This window comes from Lissotriton helveticus, chromosome 4_1, assembly GCF_964261635.1.
Source record: "Lissotriton helveticus chromosome 4_1, aLisHel1.1, whole genome shotgun sequence".
Lineage (NCBI taxonomy): Eukaryota > Metazoa > Chordata > Amphibia > Caudata > Salamandridae > Lissotriton > Lissotriton helveticus.
This window is the reverse complement of record NC_136063.1, coordinates 433,597,686-433,615,091: the sequence shown is the minus strand read 5'-3', so window position 1 is coordinate 433,615,091 and position 17,406 is coordinate 433,597,686. Positions and strand designations below refer to the sequence as shown.

The window sequence follows — 17,406 nt, the reverse complement described above, 5'->3', positions numbered from 1 at the left end:
ATCATCGATACTCGATTGAGGATGCCAAACTTTGCCTTTCTCCATATCTCTCAAGCGACCCTATGAAAGGTTTGAGCCACCTTTATATTACCCAGAGATTTCCCAGGATGTCTCTGCACCGTTCGCATGTCAGCCTTAGTACTCCAGAAGCCCTAAAACCTATCACCAGCAATAAGCATTCGTCAACTGTCTACTTGTGGTGGGGGTTGGTACACGAAGTCCTGCTTTGAAGATGTCAGTTCTGTGTGCACAGGAGGCTGGTTGACTCTACGTGACGTGGCACAGTCTGCACCGCCGCAGGCTCCCTGCACATGTGAGCAGCGTTGAAGGGGCGGAACCGCCGGTTACCATTTTAACGAAAACGACCCAAACGACTCACTGCACTGCAAGCGCTCACTCAGTTTCCGGTGCACTTTAATCCACTGGTTGCATGCGTCCAAAAGAAGTTTGTCCTTCCCGCTGCGCCGTACTTGAAGTCCAAGTCCATTGGCAGCGCTTTCGGGCGTGAAGAGCGTGCGTGCAGCTGCAGCAGCTCACATCAAGGTCAGTTTGCAGTTAAGCCGCTACGTCCCGAGCTGTCATATCCTTGTTTGCAGAATGCAGATGTTCATGGCTTACCTACGGTGTGTTTTTCATGTGGGGTCTACAGGAATAAAGACCAGTGCTGTGTAAGATTCAGTTAACCATATAAGCATTAGAGGCTGGCAAGGGCGGTTTTTCATGGCAGAGACTCGAATAATTCTATAAAAGGTGGTGTCCCTGTCTGTGGCTTTGCAGACAGGACGCTGCTCTGCGCGCATGCGCACTCTCTGCCTCGAAGCACTGACTTCTGCCTTGTCCGTTGTTCCTGCTCAGCCGGTGTTCATCATTTTCCTGTGTGACCCGGCGGCTGGCTGTGCAGAACGCTTCTGCTACAAAAAGCACAGCCTCCAAGTTTACTAGGCCCGTGCATGACTAGTCGGGTCACTCCCGTTTATTGTTATTAGAGTTATGAGATTTGAAGCCCTGGTTTAATTGGGGTCTTAAAGTTTCAGAATTCTGAGAAAAAAACCGGCACTGGTATAACCAGTCACCTACGAAACAAAGAAACTTGACAGCAATGAGATGATGCATATTGCCCAACAAAATACATACTCTACCATACCATATTTACCTTCGATTCGTTAGGGAATGTACTTTCCAGACACATGCTTCGCTCATTTGGTATTAGTCGCGTGCTTTGTATCACATTGTATCTCAAAGTCAATTCGTGTTGTTCTTTTGACTTCAATGGACTTTCGATAGGTGATCCTTGAACTTTAACAACCTTTTTGTTTTGAAACTCGAACTTTCACTGTTGCTTATTTTTGAACAGTGAACTCTCTGTCCTTCCAAGAGGTCTTGTGACATAAGAAAAATGCATTTTCCAAACTTAGAAAGTTCAGAAAGGGGACTTCGGGGCCGTTAGAGGAGCAACTTTGATCTGCACTTTGGAAATGGTATGAATAGTATGGCTTTTTAACGCAATGCAGACAAATACTGAGAAACATAAAATCGCATTTCTGTTCTTAGTTTACCGCGCAAACCTGCCACTTCTTGAAAGAAACATTTCTTATATTTACACAGATCATGCTCATTTTGAGTACTGCCCTTCGTGAATATTTCAGCATACCAATTAGACATGACTTCTTGTGTAGTTTTTGTAATATAGGGGTTTTAGACTTATAGTGCTGGCGAAAAAAACAAGGGGATTTCTACTTCTTACATTATATACCGATTGAAACCAATACACTTCTTATGAAGTCAATATTCCGTTCAAAAATATAATTGGAATTAAGTAGAATGTTCATTAGATTTCTTATTAATTCATGTGCCAACATCTACATCAAGTAGGGCCCAACACAGTAATATTGATCAGCATTCCCAATGCAAAGAAATATAACGACCCAAGACGGACTAGAATCTGCATCTGAACTGGCCCACGCCTAGATCCGAGAGCACTGGCAGCTCAATCTATTTCAAGAATGACATAAAACTGGTCCCCTTCAAGAAGCCATTCCCTGACACATCTTGGCCTCACAAGACCATCATGTAGGCCATGCTCCTAAGACATGCCTGTCACGCCAGTCGGCTTGTAACCCTGGTACTCTTGGGTTGGTACCGGTTTCATTGATGAGCAAGGCACCTTGAACTTTGACTAAGGGCAACAAAGTGCCTGCAAGGTGACATGCTGCCACCTGCAGCAGGTGGTTGATGCTCTTCTGAGACCTACAGATAGGCAGGAGCTCCCTGGCCAGTGTCTTCTCTGGGGCTGATAGGCCCAGATAGGACTAAACCTCATAGATAGTGGGGGCTGGGTGATAAAGGAAAGTGCCTTTAGGAATATTTTGGGAATTCAGATTCACACCCTGTGGTGTACTGATGTTCCCTACTCGGCGTAGTCACAGGATGCTACAGTTAGCTAGAACTCTTGGCAGGAGAGACCACAGCACCTAACTCAGCACAGAACCATAAACAATTCTGCAGAGAATGGCAACATCTACAAGTCACAATCCGCTCAGTGAAATATGAATAACTGAAAGGTAAAAACTGATTTTTAAAAGAACATATAAACATATTACTAAGCCGGTAGAGAGCAAGAACAGCTTTCTTAAATTCTCAGTCATTGTAAATAATCCCAAAGTCCAGCCACAGAGGGCATTTTGAATCATATAAAATAGAATGAGGCCCTTTGGCGTGCGTGGTGTTTGGGTGTGTGTGCAGCACCCATAGGCTGTTACTGAGCTGAAGACAGGGGCAATAAACATGTTGAACTGTGGGGAAAATAAGACAAGGCAAGTGCTCACTTGCGGCCGGCTTTAGCACTGGTGATGCCTAGTGAGACAATCTTTTTGGCGCTCCCACACCCCATGACTGTTGTCTCTCGGATTCTCTCACTAGCATCAAACAAAAAGTGCCGCTCATTTCTCCAATCATAAGTTATTGCTAAACACAGCCCCTCCCCCCACCCCTCTCCCAAGGTCAGCACCCTTCTACAGGTCAGCGGCCAGTGTAGCCACAACAGTCGCACTGCCCTAAAGCCGGCCTTGTGCTCACTGCACCATGCTTGGAATGTTCACCCGAATGTGTTCACTGCACAATGTGTTGGGTGTTCACCAGAATATGTTCACTGCAATGTGTTAACTGCGCCATGCACTGAGTGTCACTGGAATGTGTTCACTGTGCCTTGCATGGAGTGTTCACTGGAATGTTTTTACTGCACCATGCATGGCGTGTTTATTGGAATGTGTTTGCTGCACCATGCCTAGTGAATTTGCCAGAATGTGTTCACTGGAATGTGTTCACTGCACAATGTGTGGTGTTTTCGCTGGAATGTATTCACTGCACCATGCATGGCATGTTCTACGGAATGCGTTCACTGCACCATGTGTGACGTGTTTACCGGAATGTGTTCACTGCTCCATGCACCATAGAGTGATGTGTTCACTGGAATGTGTTCACTGCACCATGCAGTGGCGTATTCACCGGAATGTGTTCACTACACCATGCATGGCGTGTTTATTGGAATGTGCGCACTGCATCATGCCTGGTGAATTTGCCGGAATGTTTTAACAGGAATGTTTTCACTGCACCATGGAGTGGCGTGTTTACCGGAATATGATCACTGCACCATGTGTGGCGTGTTTATTGGAATGTGTTGACTGCACCATGCATAGGTGTTCACCGGAATGTGTTGACTGCACCATGGATGGTGTGTTCATCGGAATGTGTTCACTGCAACATGCGTGGCGTGTTTACTGGAATGTGCGCACTGCATCATGCCTAGTGAATTCGCCGGAATGTGTTCACTGCACCATGGAGTGGCATGTTCACTGGAACACTTTCACTGCACCATGGAGTGGCGTGTTCACTGGAACACTTTCACTGCACCATGGAGTGGCGTGTTAACTGGAATGTTTTCACTGCACCATGGAGTGGCGTTTTCACCTGAATGTGTTCACTGCACCATGCGTGGCGTGTTTACTGGAATGTGCGCACTGCATCATGCCTAGTGAATTCGCCGGAATGTGTTCACTGCACCATGGAGTGGCGTGTTCACTGGAACACTTTCACTGCACCATGGAGTGGCGTGTTAACTGGAATGTTTTCACTGCACCATGGAGTGGCGTTTTCACCTGAATGTGTTCACTGCACCATGCGTGGCGTGTTTACTGGAATGTGCGCACTGCATCATGCCTAGTGAATTCGCCGGAATGTGTTCACTGCACCATGGAGTGGCGTGTTCACTGGAACACTTTCACTGCACCATGGAGTGGCGTGTTCACTGGAACACTTTCACTGCACCATGGAGTGGCGTGTTAACTGGAATGTTTTCACTGCACCATGGAGTGGCGTTTTCACCTGAATGTGTTCACTGCACCATGCGTGGCGTGTTTATTGGAATGTGCGCACTACATCATGCCTGGTGAATTTGTCGGAATGTGTTCACTGCACCATGGAGTGGCGTGTTCACTGGAATCTGTTCACTGCACCATGCAGTGACGTGTTCACTGGAATGTATTCACTGCACCATGGAGCGGGATGGTTCTGGCGTTAGGTGCACAGCAGAGGTGAGCTCTCTGCTTTGAATTAGACCTGCAGTGGCAGAGGAACAGTTTGAGCGATCGGAGGGGCTGGGGCAGATTGAGGTGCATGACTACAAGCGACAGCAGTTTACTATTGTATATGGGTCGAAAGTTTGGTTTAAATAATTGCATAAACATAAGCCCCTGCTCCACAGCAATTACAGAGTACCGTTACTGGTTACTTTAAAATCACATTTTTATTTTACAGTTTAACTGATATAAAAGCGATTGATCCCGGGCATGGGTGGGTATCCTCTTCCAAAATAGGCCCGTAGATCAGAGCCCAGTCTTTGCGGAATACGAGACACGTGAGTAGATAGGAATACTTCATATTTGTTGTTATCCTGGTGCTCTTCCCCTCTAAGTAGGCAATGATGGTGTTACAATAACTTCAATTTAAACAAATGGTCGTGTGTGGAATGGCGTCTATACACCTTCAAGCACTCAACGAAAAGAAGCACACGTTCTAACTGTGAGGTGCTGATGGAATGTAACATAATCATTTTTTATATTCAGCACGGCACTCTCTTCTTTGACAATAGTTGCCTATGTTGTCGCTACAAAAACGCTCGTGAGGCGCAGTATTGTTTATTTGGAATCCACACCAGGTTAGGGCCCTAATGGCATCGTGTTTTTTTTCTTCGTGTTTTAGTCTTGTTTTGGTATCACATAGCAGGCGTCTAGAGTTGTTAGGTCAGCATGTCTAGGGGCACTGTCTAACTTGCTGTGAGTAAAGAGCGTAAGCGAAAAATTGTTTGTTTAGCAAAATGGGCCTCATTTGTGTTCTCGCGAGGAAAGCCTTTTCATTACTGTTTTCTGTGAACCCTGCCCGTAGCTTGTCACAGTTCTTATTCCCGTAGGCGCTCGTGACTTGTTATGTTATGTTATGTTATGAGAATTTGTATAGCGCGCGGCTGCCCCAGCCAAGGGGCGTCCCGGCGCTGCAAGCTGACCAGAGTGCAGAATGAAGGTGCACAAAGAAAACGGGTTATTGGAAAAGATGGGTTTTGATGGCTTTTCTAAAGGCTAAAAGATCATGCATCCCCCGTATGGTTACAGGCAGGCTGTTAAAATATAGGCTTGAAATATAAATCTCCGTGTGTGTCCCAAACCATCTGGCCTCGAAACTGGGGGGAGGTTGGGCGGGATGTATGTTGTCCTGGATAGGGGAACGCTAATCGATCACCCCACAAAAGGAGTCTAAAGGTGGACATGGGTCATGGCTACTTCCACCTATATCCTCCCCCATAACATAATGAAACAAGATTATTCACCCACCCTTTACACAACTGTATGCAAATGGGCAAACATTCTGTAATGCAGAACGCAGATGGGCACATGTAGAGATTGGCACGCGCAAGCTGTATCTGTGCACATCTAGACAGTGCTGCAGAAAAGAGCTGGGGCAGCAGGTCACTGTTCGCCATCAGAGATCTTAACATTTCCAGGAGGGACCCCGGCGGCATTCCTAATTGTGCGACCCTCTTTTGGGATTCACTAGACTTGCACAATGTGTGCTTTTCAGGAGCGGACAAGTGTGTTTTATGGGCATGCACATACCACATAGCCTCTGTAGTTTTACGAACGGACTATACATTTTAAATTATACAACTGTTTGCATTTTCATGTGTTTGTGGGACGCTGTTATTCCTTTTATCATCATCCTGTGTCTGGCTATGGGTTATCTACATGGTGTTGTCCCCCACATTGCAGTGTTCATCAGAAGGTAAGTGCAGAGGGGGGAGAGAAGAGCATGTGATGTACTGAGCCTTGACTGATCAAGGCTTCATAAGGAATGCCATTAAAGGCTGTTTGCTAATTTACTGAACACTTTAATTTTATGTGACAGTCTGACAGATGCCATTCGTCAGTGTGTGGGGTGCTGCTGTTTGCACTCACCTCTTCTTCTATCGTGGGTGCGCTCCTAGCCCGTTACTATTAACTTCTGTGCACTGTCCACCACGCGGCATGGACCGGTCAAGTGTATGTGGGGGGTAGCCAGGATTATTCTGAGACTTAAGTGGTAGTCAACAGTACATAACCTATACTCCACTGGCTAAAGTTGAATGTATTTTCACTTCTGCGACTATTTGCATTCAAGGGGGTTTGTAGTTTGCTGTTCTTCCACTCCTTCCCCCTTCTTGTCCCTGACTTCGCTCTCACAATGGCTGTTAGAAAGGCGATCCCGGGGGAGGCAGAAGAGGTCTGACTGGCCACCCCTAGGTCCACCTCTCCGTCGAGAAGTAGCCGAGCGTTACCGAGAGGCCTCCTGGGTGAGGGCCCTCTCCTAGGATCGTACAGCAGAGTAACCACAACACTACAAACGGACACCACACAAGAGGATAAGTTCTTAGGCTTTATCAGGCATAAAGGTTGCTGGTTCTTAGCGATATGTACAGGTAGATCGAGGGATCTATAAAGTCTCAGAGAGAAGGGATAGGGTAGCGGGACAGTCTTAGTACGGGTGCGGGAAGGGATACCCTGCGCACAGCTCTCGATCCTTGAGCCGGGGGTTCCGAGAGGTCGAGCCACGGCAGCGCCAGCAGGACTCGACAGGTGGGTTTTACGGAGGGAAGGCCGCGGCAGCGCCAGCAGGCTCTCCAGATGGTTCAGAGAATGGGGGCCGCGGCAGTGCCAGCAGGCTCTCAAGATGGTTCAGCGAATGTGGGCCGCGGCAGCGCCAGCAGGCTCTCAAGATGGTTCAGCGAATGTGGGCCGCGGCAGCGCCAGCAGGCTCTCAAGATGGTTCAGCGAAGGTGGGCCGCGGCAGCGCCAGCAGGCTCTCAAGATGGTTCAGTGAAGGTGGGCCGCGGCAGCGCCAGCAGGCTCTCAAGATGGTTCAGCGAAGGTGGGCCGCGGCAGCGCCAGCAGGCTCTCAGGGTAGCTTCCTGTTACAGGCAAATTAGTTCTTCTCGTGTCGGCCGCGACAGCGTCAGCAGGGCTTCCAGTCCAGGATACAACTGATATCCCCCTCCGGGGCTGGCCTAGTTATAGGACTGGAGCCCTTTGATGTCCGGGCCCTCGCGCCTGGGGGGCCAGAGGGGCCGGGATGATGGTGTCCAGACACCCAGCAGGAGGGTGGAGACAGCGCCCCGGGGAGGCCGGAGGGCGATCGATACCAGGCGTCCGGGGACGGCTGGAGGCCCATCGAAACTTCCCTCCTCTTGGGTCTTGTTGAGTGGCCACTCGACCACCTGGGTGGATCTTGGTGCCTCGATGTCGGGGCTCTTGCTGGGGCCTGGGCCGGGGCCGAGGCCACGTGTTCGTGGCGTGATGGGCCCAAGATGGAGTCAGGCCGGTAGTGAGGGTCCGGGATGGTGACCGGACCGGCAGGGTTGGTGTTGGGGTGCGCAGGGTCGGGCAACAGGAGTCGCCCGAGGCTCGGCGGAGGGCCGATGTCGTCCTGGGCCCGCCATGCGGGGGGGGGTTTAGGGCCACGCCATGAGGCCGGTTCCAACACGCGTCCCCCCCCAGCTGAAGGCAGGGGAGAGTCACCCAACTTCTTGGGGGTTCTCCTCGCCGAGGCGGAAGAATCTGGACAGGCCGTCAGCATTTATTTATTTATTTATTTTAATTTCTTGTATCGCGCTGGAATCAATCCCATAAGGGTATCTCCGCGCTTTGCCAGCCAGAAAATTGTCGTAATCTTCAAGGTGCAATAAAGGGACTGGAATGCTTCCTGAAAGAGGAATGTTTTCAGCGCCTTTCTGAAGGCCAGATGATTGATGTTCATCCTCATTTCTGTGGGAAGTTTATTCCATAGGGCAGGACCAATTGATGAAAATGCTCGGTCTCCCTGCCTAGCTCTTTTTGTTGCAGGGGGTTTCAAAAGTGCTTGGTTGCTTGAACGAAGTGAACGGTTGGGTTGGTATAGTTCAACAGATTGGGAGAGATATTTAGGGCTGTCCCCATATAAGCATTTGTGGACCGTGCAGCATATTTTGAAACTGATGCGCTGCCGTATCGGGAGCCAGTGTAGCTCCATCAACAAAGGCTTAGAGGGGGTCCTAGCCGGCACACCCATGACCAGCCTAGCCGCCGTATTCTGGACCACCTGCAAACGACCTACTGCATCAGCGTTTGCTAGCATCAGCAGGCCGTTGCAGTAGTCTAGGCGGCTAGTAACCAAAGTCTGCACGAGTGTCTTCCTGTAAGTATCAGGAAGATATGGAAATACTCATCTTAGAAGGCCAATGGTGTAAAAGCATAGTCCTGCAATATGATTGGCATGCTCCTTGAGGGTCAGTTTTTGGTCAATCTTAACCCCTAAATTTTTGACATGAGGCTTTGATGTGGGAACTGGGCCCAAGTCCAGTGGCCACCATTCAGGAGACCATAGGAGGCTCGCCCTGCCGAAGAGCATAACCTCAGTTTTTGCAACGTTACATTGGAGGCAGTTTGCGGCCATCCAATGTGACACTGCCCTCATACCCTCAGCAAAATTTTCCTTGACTGTAGGACCAAGGGAGCTGAAAGGGTAGAGGAGCTGGGTGTCATCAGCGTAGGAAACTGGTATGAACCCATACTTCCGCACAATCTCAGCAAGGGGGGCCACATATACATTGAACAATGTAGGGCTGAGACATGAGCCTTGTGGCACCCCCTTTGTGAGCGCCTTCGAGGTGGAACGATAGGGGCCCAGGCTGACAGATTGCGATCTCCCGGAAAGGAAACTCTCCAGCCAAGATAGTGCTGAGCCTCCAATCCCCACTCCCTGCAAGCGGCTGAGAAGGATGTTATGGGACACGGTATCAAAGGCCGCAGACAGGTCCAACAGCACTAATATCATGGACCCTCCTCTATCCTGTGACATTTTGATCTTATCAGTCACAGATAGGAGGGCCGATTCAGTGCTGTGGTTGGGCCTGAACCCAGATTGTGATTGGTCCAGGCCCCCTGTCGCCTCGATAAATTTGGAAAGGATGGTATTAGCGTGTTTCTCAGCCAGCTTGCTAATGAAAGGGAGAAGGGAAATAGGGCGAAGGTTGGAGAGCTCTGACCAGGGAAGGGTGGTGTTTTTCCGTATAGGGTTCACTACCGCTTCTTTCCAAGGTTGTGGAAGTTGTCCCTCGGCAAAGGAAAGATTCATAAGCTTCTGAATAGTAGGGCCTAATGATTCCACCAAGGGGGAAATCATTTTTGCAGGGATCAGATCAGTGGGGGAGCCAGTTTTCATGTTACCAATAAGGGTGGTCAGGTCTTTTAAAGTAACTTCTGGGATTGCATGGAGCGTTTTGTCAGGTGTCGTTGAGGGGAGGGTCTCAGGAGCCATAGTCTCTAAAGGACCTGTGACTTTCGTAATTTTCTTATATATCCCCTCAATTTTTTCTTCGAAGAACTGGGAGATGTTATTGCAGAGATCTTGAGTAAAAACATCCGGGCTCTCACATATTACAGGGTTGGTAAAGGTCTGTATGATTTTAAATAACTCTTAGCATAGCATTGGCGTGGTCGTTGCCGGGGCGGTGCTCCACAGTGAAGTCCATCCCTTGGAGGGAGATGGACCATCGCAACAGTTTCGGGTTTTCTCCCCGCATCTGCATCAACCACCGCAGGGGCCGGTGGTCGGTCTGGACCCGGAAATGGGTGCCGAAGAGGTAGGGCCGGAGCTTCTTTAGGGCCCACACGACGGCGAAGGCTTCTATCTCGATGGTGCTCCCATCGTTGCTCTCGGGCCAGCAGCCGTCGGCTGATGAGGGCAACGGGAAGGTCGACCCCCTCAGGGTTTACTTGTGAGAGGACCGCCCCAATGCCGTGCTCCGAGGCGTCGGTTTGGACCACAAACTCTCTGCTGTAGTCGGGGGCTTGGAGCACAGGGGCGGTGCACATGGCGGTCTTCAGTGTGTCGAAGGCGACCTTGCATTCGGGGGTCCAGCGCACCTTTTGGGGTAACCTTTTGGAGGTCAGTTCTGTGAGGGGCCCCACAATGCTTCCATAGTCTTTTATGAAGCGCCGATAATATCCGGTGAGCCCCAGGAAGGCTCGGACTGCTGTTTGGGTGACCGGGGGCTCCCAGGCCCGGATGGCGTCAATCTTTGGCTGGAGGGGAGACACCTGGCCGCTCCCGACTTGGTGCCCCAGATAGGTCACGGACCCTTGGCCTATCTGGCACTTGCTGGCTTTTATTGTCAGTCCGGCCCGTCGGAGGGCCGTCAGAACCTCCCAGAGGTGGGTCAGGTGCTCATCCCAGTGGAGGCTGTACACCGCAATGTCGTCTAGATAGGCGGCACTGAACTCTTCTAGCCCGGCCAGCACCCTGTTCACGAGTCTCTGGAAGGTGGCCGGGGCGTTCTTCATGCCGAAGGGCATCACCTTGAAATGGTAGTGGCCATCAGGGGTCGAGAAGGCCGCTCACTCTCGCGCCCCAGGGGTGAGGCCGATCTGCCAATATCTGGCCGTGAGGTCGAAGGTGCTGAGATACTTTGCGGCCCCCAGGCGGTCGATCAGTTCATCCGCCCGGGGGATGGGATGGGCGTCGGTCCTGGTGACGACATTCAGTCCCCGGTAGTCGACACAGAACCGGAGCTCCGGGGGTGCGCCGGGTGCGGCGGCTTTAGGGACCAGGACAACTGGACTGGCCCAGGGACTGTTAGAGGGTTCGACTACCCCCAGAGCTAGCATCTTGGCCACCTCGGCTTGAATGCAGGCCCGAACTCGGTCGGGCACCCGGAAAGCTCGGTGTCTTACAGGCGGGCTGTCCCCGGTGTCTACATCGTGGACACACCACCGGGTGACCCCAGGAGTGAGGGAAAATAGATCTGCAAATTGCCCCAGCAGCTTCCGGCAGTCTTGGTGTTGTCCGGGGGTCAGGGTAGCGGAGAGCGTGACCCCTTCGACGGAGCCGTCTCTCTCGCGGGTACTCAGGAGATCTGGTAGAGGTTCGGAGTCGTCTTCAGCTCCTTCATCGGTCGCTAGCAGCAGACTTAGTTCAGTGCGGGCAAAGTGCGGCTTGAGCCGGTTAGCGTGCAGAACCCGGAGGGGGTTTCGGGGGGACTCAATGTCCACCAAGTAAGTGACGGGGCTCTTGCGCTCCACCACCTTGAAGGGCCCCGTCCATTTGTCCTGTAGAGCACAAGGTTCGACCGGGGACATGACCCAGACCTGTTGGCCCGGCTCGAACTCGATGGATGAGGCGTTCTGGTCATACCAGCGTTTCATCTCCTCCTGACTGGCCTCCAGGTTGGCCTCGGCAAGTTCCCGGAACTTTCGAGTCTGGTTGCGGAGTGTCAGGAGGTACTGGTAGACATCTGGGGGAGCACCTCGGACCGTCGTCTCCCAGCCTTCTTTGACCAGGCTGAGGGGGCCTCGGACCGGGTGCCCATACAATAGTTCAAAGGGGCTGAACCCCAGGGACTTCTGGGGTACCTCGCGATATGCAAACAGGAGGCAGGGCAGCAGGACATCCCATTTGCGTCGTAGCGGCTCCTCGAGGCCCTTGATCATTCCTTTCAGTGTTCGGTTAAACCGCTCCACAAGTCCATTTCCTTGGGGGTGATACGGGGTGGTGAACTTATACGTGACCCCGCACTGTTGCCACAGGGACCGCATATATTTAGATATAAAGTTCGTGCCCCTATCACTCACGACTTCTCGGGGGAAGCCGACTCTGGAGAAGATCCCCATTAGGGCTCGGCCTACTACTGGGGCCGTGATGGTTCGGAGGGGGATGGCTTCAGGATAGCGGGTGGCATGGTCCACCAGAACGAGGATGAAGCTGTGCCCCTGGGAGGTGCGAGGGTCCAAGGGCCCCACTATGTCGATCCCCACTCGCTCGAAGGGGGTGGTGACCACGGGAAAAGGCTGGAGTGGAGCTTTGACTTTCCCCCGCTCTTCCTGCTGGCTTGACAGGTCGGACAGGTTCGGCAGTGGTTGTGCACATCGTTGCGCATCTTCGGCCAGTAGAAATGGGTCACCAGGCAACTGTAAGTTTTGTCCTGCCCCAGGTGCCCGGCGAGGGGCACGTCATGTGCCAAGTTCAAAAGGAAGTCTCTGAATCGGAGGGGAACGACCAGCACCCGGCTGGCCCCTATTTCGGCAATCTTCTGCTCGCTGTAGAGAAGGTCCTGGTCCCAATAGACCCAGTGGGACCCTGAGGGGTCTCCAGCAGCTTGAGTGGCTGCTTGTTGTCGGATTCCCTCGAGGGAGGGACAGGTTTTTTGTTCCTGATGGAATTGTTCGTGGGAGGGGCCACCTTCTTGGCGCCACTGAGCTAGTTCGGGAAGGTGGCCGAGCTCGGTAAGGTCTTCATGGCTGGGCCCCTGGGGGCCGGGTTCAGGGTCGGCGTCCTCGGGGACGGCGGGCGGTGGAGGTGCGGGCCACTCCGGTCCTTCCGGCAGAGCAACTTCGATCGGGGCGGTGGCCCGGTCGGCCATGGATCGAGTGGTCGCACAGACCCACTCGGGAAGGCCTAGCATCCCCAGATGCTCTCTCCGCTCGACGTGGGCCCAGGCGGAACTTTCCAGATCGTTCCCGAGGAGGCAGTCCACGGGGGCATCATCTCGGACGGTCACCTTCAGCATACACGACACCCCTCCCCATTCGAAGGGGATACGGGCCATCTGGCACAAACTCTCGGAGTTGTCCGCCGACCGTACCGGGCTCAGGATATTGGGTAGAATCTGTTCTGGGGTCACCAAGTGGCAGCGGACCGCCGTCACGCTGGCTCCAGTGTCACGGAGGGCTTCGGCCCGGTGACCATTGATGGTGACCCACTGGCGGTATTTCTGGGTGTTGCCTGGGATTGGGTCTCGGGGGATCATGTCTCGATTACCCAGGCATGCCAAGATCATAGCGGCGGGCTCCCACTCGGCCTGCTCGGGGTCGTTGTCTTCTTTCGCGCCTCCTTTTGTACCCAGGGCGGCGGCCGCGACCTGGCGGTTCGGAGGACCGGTGGTGCTGGTTCGCTGGTTCATCGGGCAAAGGGGGTCATTCGCATAATGACCCTGTCGTTGGCATCTGTGGCATATAACATTTGGGCGGGGCCCTGGTCTCGCTGGAGGGGCCCCCTTCGGCCCAGGGATGGCGAAGTGGAGGTAGGGGAGTACCCCGTGGGGGGATCTCGGCCCCTGCTCTGGCCTCCTCCTCCGCCTCGTGGTCGGTGGTTTCCGGGAGAACCCCGGCCGTAGTCTCCCATCGGGCTCCGGGGGACTCGAGTGCTCACCCATCTATCTGCCTCGACAGCGAGTTTTCGTGGCTCTGTCAATTTGCTGTCGAGGAGATGTTGCCGGAGTTCGATGAAGCAGTTGTTGGACAGATGTTCCCATATAATGAGGTCGACCAACTGCTGGTAGGTGGTGACCTGGCTGCCTTTGATCCACCCCTCGAAAGCTCTGCTGAAAAAGTTCACGTACTCCACCCATGTGGTACCGGGGATTTTTTTACAGTCTCGGAACCGCTGCCGGTACATTTCGGGGGTGAGTCCGTAGCGAGTGAGGAGAGCGGCTTTCATGTGCTCGTACGAGGTCATCTCGGCATCGGGGAGCTCTAGCAGGCCGTCTCTCCCCTCGTTGACCAACTTCCCCCACAGGCCGGCGCCCCAGTCCTTGAGGGGTACTCGATGGGCGGTCATGGCTACTTCGTAGGCTTTGAACCACTGTTGGATGTCGTCGTTCTTGTAGAACTCTTTCACGACGTCCTTGGGTATGTGCACCTTCGTGTCCATAGGAGGGGGTGAGGTCTTGCCCCCGGATGCGTTGGCATCGTTAGTTTTGGCCTTGATTTCTAGCTCCTTTAAGCCGCGCTCATGCTCGAGCATGAGTCTCTTTTCCTCGAGGTCCCTTTGTCTCCATTAGGTCTCCTTCTAGCCGTAGTTGCTCGAGGGCTATCTTTTTCGTCGTCAGCTGTAGTTCTCCATCTAGCCGGAGCTCTAATTCGTGGAGCCGGTTCCTCTCTCGTTCTCGGGCGTCTTCGTGGGAGAGGCCCGCGTCTAGGTTTGCGGGTCTTTCTCCCGCTGGGGGCGCGTCAGTCTCCGGACGTCCGTTCGGGCCCAGGTTATCTTCGTTCTGGGGTGGCGTGTCACCGACTTCCACCCAGGCTTGTAGGGCCGATTTAAAGTCCTCCTTGGTGCTTAGGCCCGTGGTAGCGATGCCTAGGTCTTTGCAGAATTGCTTTAATTCTTTGTGACTGTAATCTTCCATTTTCTCTTTCTGGAATTCTGTGGTCGGTCTCATTTCTGGCGTAGTCATGGTCGTAGTGTGTTCTTCTCGGTAGTGGGTGAATCACTCTCTGTACGATCTGCGTCGGCTCGGATCCCGTCGCCTGCCACCAATGTTAGAAAGGCGATCCCGGGGGAGGCAGAAGAGGTCTGACTGGCCACCCCTAGGTCCACCTCTCCGTCGAGAAGTAGCCGAGCGTTACCGAGAGGCCTCCTGGGTGAGGGCCCTCTCCTAGGATCGTACAGCAGAGTAACCACAACACTACAAACGGACACCACACAAGAGGATAAGTTCTTAGGCTTTATCAGGCATAAAGGTTGCTGGTTCTTGGCGATATGTACAGGTAGATCGAGGGATCTATAAAGTCTCAGAGAGAAGGGATAGGGTAGCGGGACAGTCTTAGTACGGGTGCGGGAAGGGATACCCTGCGCACAGCTCTCGATCCTCGAGCCGGGGGTTCCGAGAGGTCGAGCCACGGCAGCGCCAGCAGGACTCGACAGGTGGGTTTTACAGAGGGAAGGCCGCGGCAGCGCCAGCAGGCTCTCCAGATGGTTTAGAGAATGGGGGCCGCGGCAGCGCCAGCAGGCTCTCAAGATGGTTCAGCGAATGTGGGCCGCGGCAGCGCCAGCAGGCTCTCAAGATGGTTCAGCGAATGTGGGCCGCGGCAGCGCCAGCAGGCTCTCAAGATGGTTCAGCGAAGGTGGGCCGCGGCAGCGCTAGCAGGCTCTCAAGATGGTTCAGCGAAGGTGGGCCGCGGCAGCGCCAGCAGGCTCTCAAGATGGTTCAGCGAAGGTGGGCCGCGGCAGCGCCAGCAGGCTCTCAGGGTAGCTTCCTGTTACAGGCAAATGAGTTCTTCTCGTGTCGGCCGCGACAGCGTCAGCGTCAGCAGGGCTTCCAGTCCAGGATACAACTGACATCCCCCTCCGGGGCTGGCCTAGTTATAGGACTGGAGCCCTTTGATGTCCGGGCCCTCGCGCCTGGGGGGCCAGAGGGGCCGGGATGATGGTGTCCAGACACCCAGCAGGAGGGTGGAGACAGCGCCCCGGGGAGGCCGGAGGGCGATCGATACCAGGCGTCCGGGGACGGCTGGAGGCCCATCAAAACTTCCCTCCTCTTGGGTCTTGTTGAGTGGCCACTCGACCACCTGGGTGGATCTTGGTGCCTCGATGTCGGGGCTCTTGCTGGGGCCTGGGCCGGGGCCGAGGCCACGTGTTCGTGACGTGATGGGCCCAAGATGGAGTCAGGCCGGTAGTGAAGGTCCGGGATGGTGACCGGACCGGCAGGGTTGGTGTTGGGGTGTGCAGGGTCGGGCAACAGGGGTCGCCCGAGGCTCGGCGGAGGGCCGATGTCGTCCTGGGCCCGCCATGCGGGGGGGGGTTTAGGGCCACGCCATGAGGCCGGTTCCAACAATGGCTTTTCACTAACTTTCATTACCGTTTACCTGGTGGCCAGTAAGGAAAAGAGAGGCAGGAGCCTGAACTGAGCCCTGATTGGCTGATCAGAGGTGCATTAAATAGATGTTCAGGTGCAGTTTGATGGCGGTGCAGCCTGGGTGCCCTGCAGTTGTGCAATTTGTAGGTCAGAAGGCATCAGCCCTCCTACCCGTTTTGCCCTGATGTTGGAATAAAATAGTACATCTGTGAGTAGATCAGTTATGTGCCTAGTAAGGGAAAATAGGGTCAAAACAATAAACAATAGATCTCCCACGCTCGGCGATCATTGCACTCAAGCTAACGATCTAAAACATCTAAGGTGTTTATTTCCAACACTGAATTGTAAAGCTTCTGCAGACACTGTAAAATAACCTAATTCCTTTAATTCAGTTCATAAACAAATTATCAATCAATCAATCGGAATTTTAAGCACATACTCACCTGTGAGGGTCTCAAGGCACTGGGGGAGGGAGCAGCTCGGGTCAGTTAAAGAGCTAGGTCTTGAGGGTCTTCCTGAAGATGTGCAGGGTGGGGGGCACATCTGATGTCGATTGGCAGCTCGTTCCAGGTCTTGGCCACAATATAGGAGAAGGCTCTTCTACCTGTTCTTGCCTTGCAGATGCGCGGGGGTTCAGCAAGGGCAAGGTCGGCAGATCGGAGGTTCCTCTTGGGTACGTGGAAGAAGATTCTGCCGTTGAGATGTTCATTTGTAGGCGTGGGTGAGAATCTTGAAGGTTACTCACCTCTCAACGGGGAGCCAGTGGAGGTTATGTAGGTGTTTGGTGATATGTTCGTGTCGAGGGATGCTGAGGACGACTCTGGCTGCAGTGTTCTGTATGGTCTGGAGTTTGCGGAGCAACAACTTGTTTGCGGAGCAACAACTTGTTGATCTCGGCGTAGAGGGCGTTTCCGTAGTCCAGTCTGCTGGTAATGAGTCTTCCTTGATTCAGGGGGGATGCATTTGAAGGTCTTGCGGAGGATCCAGAAGATGTTGAAGCAGGTGGAGGCGACGGTGTTGACCTGTTGGGCCAAGGAGAGGGAGAATTATTTGTCGTGAGGAGGTGTACGTGCCTAAGAATGTCCAAATCGTTTTGACAAAATGGTCCTAAAGAAGAGACCTAAGATCTGTTTCATTACTGAAACATGGCTTAAACCCCATACTATTCCAACTATCACCCTGGGAATACCTATGGGGTATAAAATCCTCCGTCAAGA

The 17,406-nt window shown here is 53.0% G+C and overlaps 1 protein-coding gene across 4 annotated transcripts in view; it reads left to right on the top strand.

Annotated features, from left to right (window-relative positions):
- Window positions 1-336: 336 nt before the first annotated feature.
- CPQ (carboxypeptidase Q) overlaps window positions 337-17,406 on the top strand; it is a 2,048,903-nt gene continuing 2,031,833 nt past the window's right edge. For 2 of the 4 annotated variants that reach the window (XM_078686990.1, XM_078686995.1), the window contains exon 1: window positions 337-543. The gene's annotated coding sequence lies outside the window, so the exon portion shown is untranslated. The remainder of the gene's footprint in view (window positions 544-17,406) is intronic. The other 2 variants (XM_078686996.1, XM_078686991.1) reach the window with 1 other exon arrangement.